Raw genomic sequence first — 16525 nt, forward strand, 5'->3', positions numbered from 1 at the left:
GTCCTTAAGGATTGCAATGGAGCTAAGGAGCTATGGAATATTGTCACTCCTCCATCCATAAACCAGGACCTCGATACATGGGATTGGCTGTGCACAAACCTAGAAATGACCACCCACCACACTATTCTCAATCTCCTGTGAACCAAACCTTTGACCTATTAACTTGGAGACTGTGGCTTAGGAGGAATGAATGGGTCTTTAACAAGAAATCCACACCCATCAACAACATTATCCATGCTGCTAAAGCATGGGCTACTGAGATAGCCCTATTGGGTCCTAATTCTTCCACCCATATAGCCAACAATAATGACAACCTAGCTCTCCATGGCCAACTGGGTTCTAGCCTTCACATAATAGTTGATGCTTCCTTTAGGGACCAGGGCAAGGCTGCTAGCTTTGCTTGTATCTACAGGGACCAGCATGACAATTGGGTTAAAGGTATTGCTTCCAATACTTGGGCAAACACTGCCCTTATGGCTGAAACAATGGCAATCACTCCTGCTGCTGCTTGGATAATCAGGAAAGGTTGGGAAGATGTCACTATCATCTCAGACTGTCAGAGGGCAGTCAAAGGCATAAACAACCATGACACTGCTTTTGATGAAATGGGAAATCACTATTTGTTTTGTAGGGACCTGCTAAAAGGGATACCAAGGGGAAAGCTGTCCAAAGGGCCCAGGGATCAAGTCAGGGCAGCAGATTTGGCGGCCAGGCAAACTATGCTGAATCTAACACCTTCAAGTAGGAATGACTGGAACTTCAGTAATCTGCTAAATATCTGTGTGCTTATTCTTCCCCCTATAACAGGAGCTGATCTATGTAATAGCAGTAGCTTTTCTTTTGGGAACAAACTAGTTACTAATTCTAACCAAGACTCACTACTAGAAAACAAGCAAATTACGACGGACATGTTCCGACGGACCCGAATTTCCGTCGCAAAAAGTGAAATTTCCGACGGATTTCAGACGAATATAAATTCCGTCGGAAATTTTAATTTCCGACGGAATTTTCCGTCGGAATATACAATTTCCGACGGAATTACAGTCCGTCGGAAAATTACGACGGAATTTTCCATCGGAGTTTACAATTTCCGATGGAATTATAGTCCGTCGGAAAATTACAATTTCCGACGGAATTATAGTTCGTCGAAAAATTACGACGGAATTTTCCGTCGGAAAATTACAATTTTCGACGGAATTTTCCGTCGGAAAATAATTAAAAAAAATTATACTACGTACTTAAATTCCCAAACCCTAAAGCAGCCCCTTCCCCCTTTGTTATTTCCGCCTCTCTTTCTCTCTCTAAGTTTTTGCTCTCTCCTTCTCTCTCTCCCCTCCTTCGTTCCCCCTTTCTCAGTCCTCTGTTCTTATTCTCCTTCGTTCTCCCCTCTTCTCTTCTCCTTCGTTCTCCCCTCTTCTCTTCTCCTTCTCTTTCCTTTCTTCTTCTCTTCACCGCCCTTTCTCTCTCCTTCGTTTCTTTTCTCTTCACCTACATCAAACAACGACAACAACAACGAGATTCGCAACAACACACCACCACCAAACGATAACAACAACCGCAACAACACACCACCACCAACATCAATCGCGCGCAACACACCACCACCAACATGAATCGCGCCCAACAACCACCGTCTTTTTTGGTAGATCTTGTGTTAATTTAGGATAGATTCGTAGATCTAGTTAATTTTATATGTTATTGTAATGATAAATTGTAAATTTAAATAGATAATTGTATATTTATATAGTTGATTTAATTTTTGTTGATTAAACATCGTTTTATTTTATGAAATTTTGATTAAATATGTAGATCTACTGGTTTTGTGTGTTATTTCTTGCTTTAGTGGTGTAATTTTTATTTTTGGGTTAATTTACGGTTTTTGGGGGTATTTTATGGTTTTTGGGGCTAATTTTTTGTTGTGGTGGTGTCGGTGGTGGTGTATGGTGGTGGGATAGGGTCGGTGGTGGTGTGTGGTGGTGTGGGTTGTGGTTGGGTCCGGATGGGGGGAAGACTGGTGGTGTTGGGTGGTGGTGTGTGGTTGTGGTTGGGTCCGGATGGGGGGAAGACTGGTGGTGTGGGGTGGTGGTGTATGGTTGTGGTTGGGTCTGGATGGGGGGGACTAGTGGTGTGGGGTGGTGGTCTGGGGTGGTGGGTGGCTGTTTTTTTTGTTTTTTTGAAACATTTTTACGACGGAATTTCCGTCGAAAAATTCCTGCGGATTATATTCCGTCGGAATTTTCCGACGGATTTTCACTGGCCTGAAAATCCCTGCCGACGATATTATTTCCGTCTGTCGTAAATAAGGTTTACGACGGAAATTCCGTCGTAAAATGGCCATTTTCCTACGAAGGATTTTCCGACAACCTGTTACGACGGAATTCCGTCGTAAACCTTATTTACGACGGATTTGACTTATTTTACGACGAAATTTTTCCGTCCTAATTAAGCTGTTTTCTTGTAGTGACTGTAGTTTGGGTGCTAGTACACCACTTTTGAACCCACCTTAGATGTGGTGGTGTTAGTTGAAATGTATGTGGCTAAGGCCTGTACTCTGTAAACTTCATGCACCTTTAAGCTTTTAATTCCAGTTCTTATTCTACCAAAAAAAAAAGGTTAAAAAAGAGAGAGAAATAATAAAATATGTATAAAATTACTAAATAGAGGTTTTTATGATGATTCTTTTTTCCTAAATGATATCGCATGGGAGGAAGTGTAGGAAAAGCTACTTGTTAGAAAGTGTAAGAAAATTTGTATCAAGTTTATTGGCTTAGTTGAAGAATTTCTTCCCCAGCCCTTTCATTTTCCTTTCCTCATGTCGAGGCATGTATCACTACAAGAAAATTTAAGTTGGAGAATGGACAATGGAGTAATAATATGCAAAACTTAGCAATGGTCACTATATTGTCCATTACTAATTAATATGGTCTGTTAGTACCCTCACAAAATCTATTGCATGTTGAATCAATGTACAATTTAAAAAAACGAAGAGAATGATACATTAACATTGAAAATATTAAAATTTTCAATAAAGTATATAAAAAGTTAGTACACGTACATCTTGTTATTTAAGTGGATATAAAACTATATATAATTGCCTGATAGAGATGCCAAAATTTAGAATTTAAAATTTTACACATTATATATATATACACTCATAAGCACATAGAGATAGGTGCATCAAAGTTGATTATTTTGCTCATCTAATATTTTTTTCATTTTAAAATCTAAAAATGAACAAAAAAATAATTAATGAAGAAAAAATATCTTTAAATGCACCTTGCATCTGTGTCACCGTGTATATATATATATATATATATATATATATATATATATATATATATATATATATATATATATATATAATATTTTAACACACATGTGAAGGAAATAAACAATAAATTGGAACAACTTATCTCGTTGTCGGATCAATTGAGGTGCCGTGACGAGTCACTGCCCTAAGTCAGAAAATCCCCCACTACGGTGCGGCTGGACTACGGGTTCTGACCCCAGGGTTAACACCTCCTCCGTCGGCAAAGGCACACTCCAATGGACGGAGTGAGAACCGTCTTTGTTGGCTGAGCTCTTGAAAAGTTTTAAGACAAGATACTATTTAGAGAGAGAAAATGTGTACTACTATCATGTTTTAGAAGTAAGCATAAGACTCCTTTTATCATACCCACTTGAAGGAAAAAACTTGGTTTTTATAACCAGTAAAAGGAACGTTAAAATTAATAATAAAATTAAGAGTTTTGTAACTGAAAAATTATTTGACAATAAACTCTTAATTTTGTAACAGCTGTAACAGCTAACACATTATTTGTAAGATTATAACTGATGATATCTTATTAGTAAATGTGGTAACGTTGGCCAAGGTAATAATTATCAATTATGAGCACTATAATTCTAATTAAAAGTTTGGAGCAAATCTCCAACAACATGAACCCATCAATCTTTTTTTTTTTTTTTTTTTATTTTTTATTTTGAAATAATAAATTAGATTTTCAGAAAAATCAGAGATATTCTTACATCTTGAAATTAATTTGGTTTTCTAATAAGTAGATAGGAAGGTTGTTTCTAGAGCCCAACTGGCGACATGTATGTAGGGTGGCCAAAACATAGATTACATAGCTTTCATGGTAATGAGCTGGCCTAAAAAAACGTGGACAATTACAGTCGAAAATTCTGTCGACCACAGAGTAAGTGTAGCCCACTACCAGGTATAGTCCATACCAAGTACTTTTGTTGTTTTTGTTTATACTGTTATTATTGATAAATATACTGTCATTGTTGATTTTGTACTATTATTTTTTATTCTATAGTGTTATTATTCCAGCGAGATTTTCAATTAAGAAAGAGGGAAAAAGAAAAAAGCATATTTTTGAATTATACTGTTATTATTAATTTTATTATGTTATTATTGATTTCTATACTGTTTTTGCCTCTTGGTATGGACCATACCGGGTAGCGGTCCATTACGCCTCGTCGACCACAAGTGTGGTAGATGTATAACAAGATTATATTTAATAAGTGGTCACGTAAGGAGTACGCATTAAAAATCAACCTTTTTTTGTTTTTATTTATTGATTTATATTTGGTTAAGAAGAAGAAGATTATCTTTAATATGATTTTGTGAGGTTCCCATGATCGACCATAAGCCTAAAAGTAGAAGAATTAGCCAATCATTCTCAAATTGAAATCAACTTGCCCTAGCTTATTCATAACGAGTGATAGCGAGTTAATAATATTGATGTCCAACATATATTAAAGCCCAACACGACCAATGTTTATCCATTCTAACTTCTAATCAGATCATCAGATTAAATTGAGATTATTATTAAAGACATTTCATTATTTCAAGCATTGATAATCGTTTTTAGACCCTAAAAGCTTATAGCCCGACTCGACCTATGGGCACTTATTTGTACTACTTTATTCTTATAAAACAAGTCAATAAAGGGTGTAGATAGTGTAGAGATAAATTGACAATTCTAACACTTGTCAATATCCCCGTAATTTCTCAAAATCATTTTAGTAATTTCAATATTTTTGACTTAAAAAAAAAAAAAAAAAAAAATTCCCTGGAGAACGAAAATAATGTGTTTTAATGCAATGTTGATCATATAGGTCCTTTTTTCATAGATACCTCAAAATATCTTAGGGACGAAACTATTTACAAATATGTTACATAATAAGACTTTTTGTGAAAAACTAACTCATATACATCAAATTTTGTGAAAAACTACCTTATAAAAAAATTGTTGTAAGAAATTACCTTATAAAAACTAAATGTTATAAGTTGCTACCACGTGCTTAATTTAACAATGAAAAAAAAGGGGAATTAGGGGTTATAAGGGCGCTTATGGAGAAATTGGGTGGGAAAAGGAGAAAAAATGATTGAAAATGGGTCATTAAACGTCACTTATTCAATGCAATTATTCGGCAAGAGATAACTTTTTACAACATTAATTGTTTTATAAATTAGTTTCTTACAACATTTATTGTTTAAAAGGTAGTAACTTACAACATTTTTTTAATAAGGTAATTTTTCAGAAAAAATAACTTGAATAAGGTAATTATTCACAAAAGATGTTACAGTAGATGAGCAACAACCTTTGAACGGTATTACATCGTCGGATTTTTGGGAAGATCAACCATGATGCACTTCGGAAGATGAGGAACATGCTTTGGTCTTGCGGCGTTCTTTGATTTCAGCTTCGAAGGATTGTTTTGACACTCAAAGGTGTAATATCTTCCACTCAAATTGTCTTGTTAAGGATAAAGTGTGCTCTTTTATCATTGAAAGTGGAAGTTGCACTAATGTGTGTGCTCTAAATTTAGCCGAATCTTTGCAATTACCTATGCGTAAACACCCTCATGCTTACAAATTAAATTTTTTGAATGACGATGGAGGCGTTTGGGTTCGAAAGCAAGCATTGGTTAATTTTAAAGTGGAAAGTTATACGGATGAAATGTGGTTCGACGCGATTCCTATGACTGCTTGTCCTCTACTTTTAGGTCGTCCATGGCAAACCGATCGTCATGTCATCCATAATGGCAAGACAAATAAGTATTCTGTGCTTATGGGGGATAAACAGTTGCTCCTCCAACCTTTACCACCAAGAAGGCAGTCACCTACAACTAAACAAGAGAGTTCTAATAATCATGTATGCTTGAGTTCTTGCCGTGACAAGGTGCTTGACACTACCACTACTAAGAAAGATCGACGCAACCAAGTATTACAATTGAGGAAGGGTACAACATTGGATGTTGGTGAACGAGTTTGGTTGTCACTCACAGCTCAAAAGCTTCACGTGAATCACAAGGATGGTGAACCTATGGATGAGGGTCCGTTCCAAATCATTGACAAGGTGGGGTATGAAACCTTCAAGGTCCTATTGGGTGATGGAGTGTGTGCTACCTTGTCTTCGTGCGACCTAGTTCCTTATTTTCCCGATGAAACTTGATTAGGACAAGTTTTTTTTCAAGAGGGGGAGTATGATGTGTATCCAAAGCATTAATATCATCATTTTATTATTTTTATTTATTTTTATTGAGTCGTCTATTAATCATGAGGTTGAGTGGCGTCAATCCTAAAGTTACGCGTGATTAATCGAATTAGAGTTGGAGTAGAATTAGTAGATTGATAAGATATTATTTTCTAATATTATTAGAAGATATATTTTGTTATTTAGGATTAGTATTTATATCTTATATATTTTATTTTATCTTTTAGTTAACCTAACTGCATGGGATGTTTGCCTATAAATATTCTTTATTTTCATTAATAAAGGTAGAGAATTTTTGAGTTATAATTGATCGATTCGTATGAATTGTTTTAGCAAGAGAATTGCATATGATATTTTGCTAAGAAAGCTACTAATTTAGTTGTTATTTAGTCTTGGTTAGATTAAATAGCTTCATATCCCCGAATTTCTTGAAGAGCCCATAAAAATACGCATCAGTGTCCTTTTGTGGTTATCTCACACCAGTGAATATATATATACGAACCACTACTTTACTCTCACAACCTTTGATTTACTTTCACTTATTTTATTCGTTAGCATCATCTCATAAACTTCAACTTTACCTCCCTATAACGTACAAAGTAGACATATTCCATCCGCGATTTAATAAATGTTACACTTACCAAATGCGACCGTGTTTTAATATGTGTTACACTTCCTTTTTAATATTAAATCTTTCTCTTTTCACGGCCCCACCCAAACCCACTACTACTTTTTCTATTACTTTTCTTCTCTTACATTCGTTACTTTTCAATAAACTATTAACTCCATTATCTTTCTTTTACAATTTGTTAATATCCCAACTATCCCACGCCAATTACCTCTTATTTTATTTAAGTTACTTAAATTGCCTAAAATTATACGTCAATGAAAGTGTAACACTTACTAAAACACGGAGGTGGTAAGCCAATTGAGTAATCTTTAAAGATTAAGGAACAAAAAGTGTATTCGCAAATATCATATAATTACATGTAATTTTCTTTTTCACTTCCCCAAAATGGACATAAATTTCTTCTCCTAACATTATAGTATTAGTTCTATAAATAGCACCCTTCCATATTCATTTCTCATGCATCACACCCTCAACTAAAATAAAAAATGGATTCCTTTCTCCTCAAAGCTACTGCAATCACCCTTCTTCTCTTCGTCCTCGCTCCTTCGCCTAGTGCCGCTGATCTTGTCTTAGACACGGACGACAACCCACTAGAAAATGTCGGCGACTATTACATCCTTCCACACTCAAAAGACACAGGTGGCCTTACTCCGTCAGATTGAGTTAATGCCGGCCAAATCTGCCCTTTATACGTTGGCACTGCGAAATCCGGAGAAGATGGCATGGCCTTAGAGATCTTGTCATCGTTTAGAGTATTGGAGCTTTCGACCTCTATTCCCATACATTTTACCTTCAAGCCTCTCGTCCATTCTTTCTGCGGCCGCTTTATGCCTTTGGAGTGGTGGGTGACTCCGAGTGATGCAAACAACAAATCGCACATAATTTTTGGTGTTGAAGGGCCGTTCAAACCTACTTATGCGTTCTTGATTTAAAAAACTGATGTTGGTGAGAATGTGTACATCATTAAGTTTTGCCACTTAATCGGGCCCGACTACAAGTTCAAGTCCAAGTCCAAAAGAATCAAAACTGTTACTTCCGATGATGATGATGATGATTACGATGATGCTAAGGAGTGTAGAGATGTTACTATTCTTGACGACGGACAATTGGGAGTCGCCGAAGATTCGCCATTCCCTGTTACTTTTAAGAAGTCGCCATCTTTCCCATTTTTAGCCGCTAATGTGTAGATTTGGCACTTGCATGTGTCAATGTACGTGGTATTATGTGGTTATAATCTATGCTTCAATATATTTCTCCTATAGTTTATGTATAGGCTAAAGGAGGAAATCCTCCCTCTTTATTATGTCATATTTTAATTTTTGGTGAAGATGTCATTTTATTGTGTTCGTTACGTAGTCTATTTCTTAAGACTACTTTGGCAAAATGTTCAAGAATGGTAAATACTTGTTTATTTGCAAATGTTAGTCTCCTTTTTGATATTCCCTCCTAGTAGGAGCCTCGGAGGGTAAGGTACTTGAGCTAAATAATTTGGAACCAAAACTTATGCTCATCATGTCGATAAATTTAGCTATAATGTGGAGACAATAGGTTGTTTCGAGCTTAACTCTTAAAAATGTATGACCTTAAAAAACCAATTAGGAGTCGATATTATGATATAGATTATTATGTAATATGTACGACTATATTTAACTGAAAGTCTAGATAGGAGATATGTTGAATTCACATATTTGTGATGACCCTTATTACTTAATTAATTGCCTTATATGTGATTATATGAAGTGGTCACTCATGTGGCTAGCCGCATATAAGACTTTGTGTTATCTAAAGACTCGATAGGAGATATGTTGAAGCCTAAAAGGTAAATTTTAGTTGATATCCAATAGATAAGTAATCTCTTTGATATATTTTTCATAAATTTTGGGCATACCTGATTATTTGGTCCAAAATTCAAATTTTTGTCACCTCGATTCTCTCCTACACCCCCCCCCCCGCTTTCTTCCAAAATAACATAAAATTTGAATGAAGCTTGAAGAAAATTATAATTTGAAGTCCGAAACAAAATCCTTCGGCAAACTTGAAGATTTAATTGAGGTAATTTATTTGTTATCGTCAATTTTAATATCTCCAACTCGGTCCAAATCTATGTAAATCAATCAATTACTTTCTTTGATCGTGTTCTTTTATAATTAAAAATAGTATTGAATCTCATTAGTTTATTTTTGAATTAACAAAAACTGTAATTAAACAATTAATAAAGTTGTTGATCTGTAAAATATAGAATTCGATATCAACTAAAATCAACTAAAATTTCAGGCCGGGCAAAAAAAAAAAAAATCAACTAAGATTGCATACAATCGATTTCCCAAGCTCGCCCAAAATATTTAAAAAAATCAGGCCGGGTCGGGACCAAAGCCCGCCCAAAATCGGGCCGGGTCAACTTGATCAGGTTTAGTAAATCTTGATCATTTTTATATTTTGTATTTTATTAACAATAAAAAATTTCGAGAAGGTATTGTGTGCGGACTGGCGTACGTATAATTACATGCGGCAGGCTTGACTGATATGTTTCATTTGTTGGATGATATGTTTCTTTAATTGGCTTATATATATCTTTATTTTTTTGGCTGATATATTTATTTTGTTGGCTTATATGTTTCATAATGTTGGCTGATATGTTTATTTTATTGGCTTACATGTTGCTTTTGTTTGTCAATTTCATCCTTTTGTTGGCTGGTTTGTTTTTTCTAATGGTTGATAACTTGCTATGTATTTTTTTTTGGCTGATATTTTCCTATTGTTGGCTGATATGTATCTTTTATTGGCTGATATGATTTTATTAATGTCTGATATATTCCTAATGTTGGCTGATATCAGACATTAGTTGGCTGACATGTATCTTCTGTTGGCTGATATGTTCCTTTTGTTGGGTGATATGTTGGCTTATTAATGTTTGATAAGATCCTAATATTGGCTAATATAAGACATCAGTTGGCTGATATTTGTATTTTGTTGGTTGATATACATGATATCACATACATAAATCTCTTCTTACCATGAATTGCAACAATTACACTATGATTTTTCCTCCATTATTTTCCCAGAAATTTTGCTTCCTAATTAGTCATAAATTTCTCCAACAGTTGCAACTCTAATTTGCGTTGCGGCGAGGAGTTTTGCGGCGATTTTCAGAGTTTGACACCATGGAAGGCGTTAGAGGAGGTGGTTTTGAGTTTGTGAGAGATTAAAATCGAGGTCAAATTTGGCAATGGAGTTGCCAAAGAGGTGAAACTGCTGATTTGGTGAGCAAAGATGGCGATTCAAGGTTGGCAAAAGTTAAGTCGACCATGGAAGCTGAAATGAGGGGAGAGAAAGTGATGAAGAACATGAGAGAGTTTTTCTACTATTGGAGGTGTTAGTGGAAGAAGAAATGCATGAGTTGGAAGAGATTTGGAGTGAAGACGAGGCAGTGCGGGAACAACAGTGTTCAGATGAAGGATTCTGTTATGGTAAGGGACAGTGAAGGTAGTTGCCGCACGAAACATTGGGTGTGGACTGCCACTGCACCCAATAGTTTGTGAAAATTTTCACACATTTACACACTTATTTGATCGTCTTTTGTGGTTTATGTGTTGGGTCTTTTTTTTTTACGAGAATTATATTAGATTTTTCTCAATATATACATTCACAGTATTAAATTTTAATAACCTATAAAGTTAAAAATGTTGGCGATACTCCATAAATAAATGTGTACTAGAAAGCATAAAAACACCAATAATGTTGCAATTAATGATGAAATATATAGACAATACAAAATTGACTCATATACATGATTACTTTACATGAAAATCGAACTCTACACTCGTAATTACTAGACTACACTGTTTGACATGATTTGAACTAACTAGAAAATAAATGTGTTCTAATAATGATTATTGTTTTAAAATAAGTATCATGGCCATAGAATCCAAAAGTAATCCAACACGATTTGATCCGATCACGAAAACAGCTTGAATGAGTCTTAATTGGATTGATATCGATCCAAATGACACGACTGTTACCACTATTTGTATGTTATGTATTGTATTTGTTCACAATTAATATGTTATTAGATTCTACTAATTAATAATATTTATTGTAGATAATTTAAGGAGAGGAGGCAGCTTACCTACTTGAGATGAAAGAGTACGGGAGTGGTAGGAAAGAAAAGAGAAACTCCACCACCTCCAAAGTAACTGTAATAGACATTGATCATACAATCTTTAACTTGTGAGATACAATCTTTACTAGTAGTTGATAACTCTAATAATAATGAACATGAATGATATTTTTCAATGGGGTTTGATGCCACAACTTAATGATTGTGAGATGTCAATTTTTCCGCTAAATAAAGTTTTACTTAACGATAACATGCATGATTGAGGAGGGTTATATGTTAGAGGATTGTGGAAGCAAATTAGGGGTGGCAATTCGGGTCAGCAAGTTGGGTTCAGGTTAGATTTCGGGTCGATTTCAGGTCATACTAAGAAACAATCAATAATAGTGTAAAACTTAATAGTATTATGAATTATGAAATTCAAAACAAATCGGATTGAATTTGAGTTGTTTGGATTCGAAACAGGTAGTGTTCGGGTTTCTCCTATTAATTTTGGGTCGTATTCGAGTCATATTATCGGGTCAGATCAGGGATTGCCAGCCACAAAGCAAATATTTCACATACGGATATTTCCCGTTGCATTTAATTTGACAAAATAAAAGCTAGCACAAAGACCACAAGTCAAAAATTTTGTACATCTTGTCCTACAGCTACCGCACTTTGTGGTTGTAATTGCCCACGTTTTTTTTAATTCAAATCCTTATCCATTTTTACGAGTATGTTTCAACGAGAACAAGTGATGATCGGTTCTCATATTAAAACCCCTTACCTATAAAGTTCTGCCACAAAAAATGTCTCTACCAAGTATTATTTTGTTTTCTGCTTTTTCTACATCGTATTTGTTTTACATAATTACTTCCTCAGTTTTAAATAATTGCAATACATTTACTCTTAAGAGTCTTAATAATATTAATACACAAACTTGAACAAGTTTTTTTGAAGACTAAAATACAAAATAGATCAATCTAATTCGTATTCATCTTCAATTTGCCTCTTTCAATAGGTAGATGTACCATAGTAAGGGGAAAAAAAATCCTATTAGCTACACGTAAGTAAAAAAATCAAGAAAATCAAAATTTAATCCATATTTCGATATAATCATACTTAAAATGAGAGTAATCAAACTAAAATAGTATGATTAGGTTGGATTAGTTTCACATTTAAAAACCTGAATTGAAACACTTATGCATTAGTAATGTGTCTAATGTTATACTTCGTATAATAGTTTTACCATCATCCTAAAGGTCTTATTTGACCTTATTTGTGCTTTTCAAGGCCGATATTATTAGTATTTGTTTTCATTCTTTCTTGACGAGTAATAAATTAGAGTACGATAAAATTCTTTCTATAGATTCTGCTAGCTTATTTAAAAACTTTCATCTTATATTCGGATACACTATATGCGTTAATGTACCATACTAAATCTGTTCCATAATCTACTTTAGATTTTTCGTAACAATGAAATATTACAATAATACGTGAAATATATACCATGCATGTAACAATAATTGAACATTAGAGCAAAAATGCCGTACTTGTTTACTTCCCAAAAACTCCCCATATTTATAATAAAATTTCTCTCATACCATCCATATAATACTCATAAACACCATCCCTCTTGTTTCCAATCCCCCATCATCCCTCAAAACTCAAAAAGATAACCTAAGCTACAAATGCCAAAGTTTGACACAAAAATGGCTTCCATTCTGTTCCCAACTGCTGTAATTACTCTCCTTCTCCTAGTGTCGCCGCCCCCATCGTAGATGGAGACGGCCACTTACTACGAAATGGAGGGGACTACTACATCATTCCACACTCATCAAGCAAGGGTGGCCTAACATTGGCACCAACTAAAGGCTCTTCTGTTGGGTTTTAGAAGTGTGGAGAACGGTTCAAGGAGGCTAAGGGGGTGCATAGCTTAGGAGTTTAAGCTATGGGCTATTGCTTGGTGTTAAGCAATGGTGGATAACAAAGGGCTGACTTCAAATGGACATATCTCAAGATCTAGAAGTTATATTGAGATGATTCAAGTTGGAGGTAATAGCTCGTCTCAAGAACTTTCCAACGACTGGTCATAAGCTAAATTTGGCCAAGAAACAAGGAAGATATGGCTGTTTTACTAGAAGCTATCCAGCAGAGGAATACGGAGCGGCCGATCCTCTCTGGTGGAGAGCCCGCTCCTTCGAGGCTTGTTTTGGATATTTTCTTCTAGTCTACTGGAGCGCCCGCTCCTGCCGCTCCACTGGTTTTCTTAGGGCTCTGTTTTTCGCGCTTGTGCCTTGGTTTTATGGTCTTGATTTCTCCTTTGTTAGTAACTTATAATCTTAGCCCTTGGATTATTTGCTTGTATTTGGACTATATATACTCTTGTATTGTCATTGTAAGGGAGTAATAGGATGAGGGGAAAGATGTAGAGAGAGAAAGCCTCATGTAAACCCAAACACTTAGGGTTTGAGTGTTTGAGAGGGTGAGCTTGGGATGGGAGCTTTCTTGGTGATTGAAAGCTTGTAAACTACATTGTTCTTCATCAAATTATTACTCCATAGTGGATTGGTGGGTTTTTCTCCCGGTTTTCGGGTTTTCCACGGTAAATTCTCCTTGTCTTATTTATTACTTGTTTTTTCGTCTTCGTTGTTGTTAATTGTCGTTAATCGCAAACTTAGCTAGCACATTCGGTAATCCTTTCATCTTCACCCTGCCCTGTAGCTATAACCCAAGACTCATCCAACAGACCCGGCTCGCCTGTGAGGATCTCGAACCTTGCTAGAATACTTTACCTTACGACTTCACTTCCCACTGAGTTCTCCTTTGAGAAGGTCTTCACCACTTGCAATAATCCACTAAGGTGGTGGGTAGCCCCTAGTGATGCCAACAACAAATCTTACGTGATTGTCGGTATTGGCGGGCCGTTCAAGCCTACTTATTATTTTAAAATTAAAGAAGCTAAAACTGGTAAGAAGGTACAACATTAAGTTTTGTCACAGAATCCAGTCCGAAATTTTCAGAGTTTCAGCTTCGGAGTGTAAGGATGTTAGTATTCTTGATGATGGAATGTTGGGAGTCACTGAAGATGGACCTTTTCCTGTTACTTTTGAGAAATATTCTCCAAAGATTGCCTCTTATGTTTAAGTTTCTCACTTTTACGCGTGCATGTGTTAATGTGTACGTTTGGCTATTTAGTCCATGAATGAATAAATTTCTCCTCTGTTGACGAAAAAAATGAGATGTTTATTATTATGGTACTGTTACTAGTCCTAACTATTTTAAGAAATTTAAACGAAATTTTTTATGGAAGCTAAAAAACTCTAAGGGCCCTATTCACTTCACCTTATTTTTTACTGGACTGAAATTAATTATGCTGAACTTAAATCAATTTTGCTGAATTTAAATTACTTTTACTAATGAACTGAACTTATTTTTACTGAACTGAAATTAATTTTGCTGAACATAAATTATTTTTAGTGATTCTCTATTGTATTTATTCTTTAGAGTTACAGATTTTTGCTAAACTGAAATTATTTTTACTACTGAACTAAACTTATTTTTGCTAAATTAAAATAATTTTTACTGAATTGATATTATTTTTACTGAATATTATTATTTTTTTAAGGTGAGCCCTGAACAGGGCCTAAATTGTGATACCATGTTAGATTATGTAAAACTTTACTCCTCAAATTGGTTTGAGATGCATTGATCCATACTTAAAGAAACATTTACCTAAAAATATACCTCCTCCGTTTCTTTTTTGGTGACACATTTCTTTAGCCATGTTTGCCAATGCACAAATTCAATCGTTAATATCTTTAATTATTGATTACCAAAAATTGTAAAAAATTAATATTTTGAAATATAACGTGACGAATCTAACAAGATCCCACATAAATATATATCTTTCATTACATTTAAATCACAAATCAAAGAATGGTCAAAGAAAAATGTGTGAATAGTGGTAAAGTCAAAGAGTGTCAACAAAAAAAAAAAAAAAAAATGAAGGTAGTATAGAGCAATTTTACAATTATATCTTTTTCTGTAATATAATAATAGTACAATCTTAGCTTGTCCCACATATACCAAAATTGCGATAGAAAATTTTAGGAGTACATAGGTAATCGTCCACGATTTTTGTCATCCTTTTTGTTTCAATTGTATGTTTTAAAAATTTTATGATCTTATGATCTAGCTACAAGCAAATATTATCCGTCAAGTACTTCAATATTAAGGACTATGTTTAAAATTTGAAGTATTTTGTGAAATAGGATTGAACAAATTTGGACAGTGGTTGTATATTTTTAGTGGAACTAGTAAAAGACAAGCATTATATTATTTTATTCTTCCCTTCACTTCCTCTTCATATTCACTTATGCAAAGTGTTGTGATGTTCAATTTTCACTGAAGATATACTTCGTATAAAATGGTACCCTTAATAATTTTTTGTACATTTTAGTAAATTATAATATGTAATATGTTACAAGTCAATATATTACGGAGTACATATGTGCAGAGGCGGAGCCAGCAGGGTACAAGGGGGGACAGCTGTCCCCCCACTTTGAAAATATAAAATCAGATTAAAACCATAATCAAGTACAAATTTACAGCTTGCCAAACGCTATGGTGTAGTGGTGAGGTCAATGTGATTCCATTCAAGAGATGCGAGTTCTATACTTATTGGAGGCTTTATTTTTTTATTTTTTTTTTTATGATACTTATTGGAGCTTTATTTATTATTTTTATGCACAACATAGTATTCCTTCCAGTTTTTCTAATCAGGTTTATTTTTTCTTCTTATTATTTTTTTTATGATACTTATTGGAGCTTTATTTATTTATTTATTTTTATGCACAACATAGTAATCCTTCCAGATTTTCTAATCAATTACTCCGTATATTTATTTAGCTTATTGTTATTACAGGGAAATTTTGACAATTATCACCTTCTGTTATGTCTATTTTAGCAATTACCACCTTTTTTTTATTTTTTTTGAAAATTACCACCTTCTATTTTCAAAAACATTAAAAGTTACCACCTTCTTGCCTTCCAACTACCACGTGACGTCATTTTGGGCTCATTCTTTCCCTTTCCTCCCTATTACGGAGTACTATAATTTAATTAATTTTGCATGAACGGATCGGAACCTCAAATTACGATTGTAATAGAGAATAATGACAAATTGACAATTGCATTTAGTAAGCTATGTCATAGGCAAATATTTCCGGAGGAAGGTATATGATGTTGGGATTGTTAGGTTATTTTGACAAATTAAGTACTCCGTATTTT

The sequence above is a fragment of the Chenopodium album genome, chromosome 15 (assembly GCF_948465745.1).
Source record: "Chenopodium album chromosome 15, dcCheAlbu1.1, whole genome shotgun sequence".
NCBI classification, from domain to species: Eukaryota; Viridiplantae; Streptophyta; class Magnoliopsida; order Caryophyllales; family Amaranthaceae; genus Chenopodium; species Chenopodium album.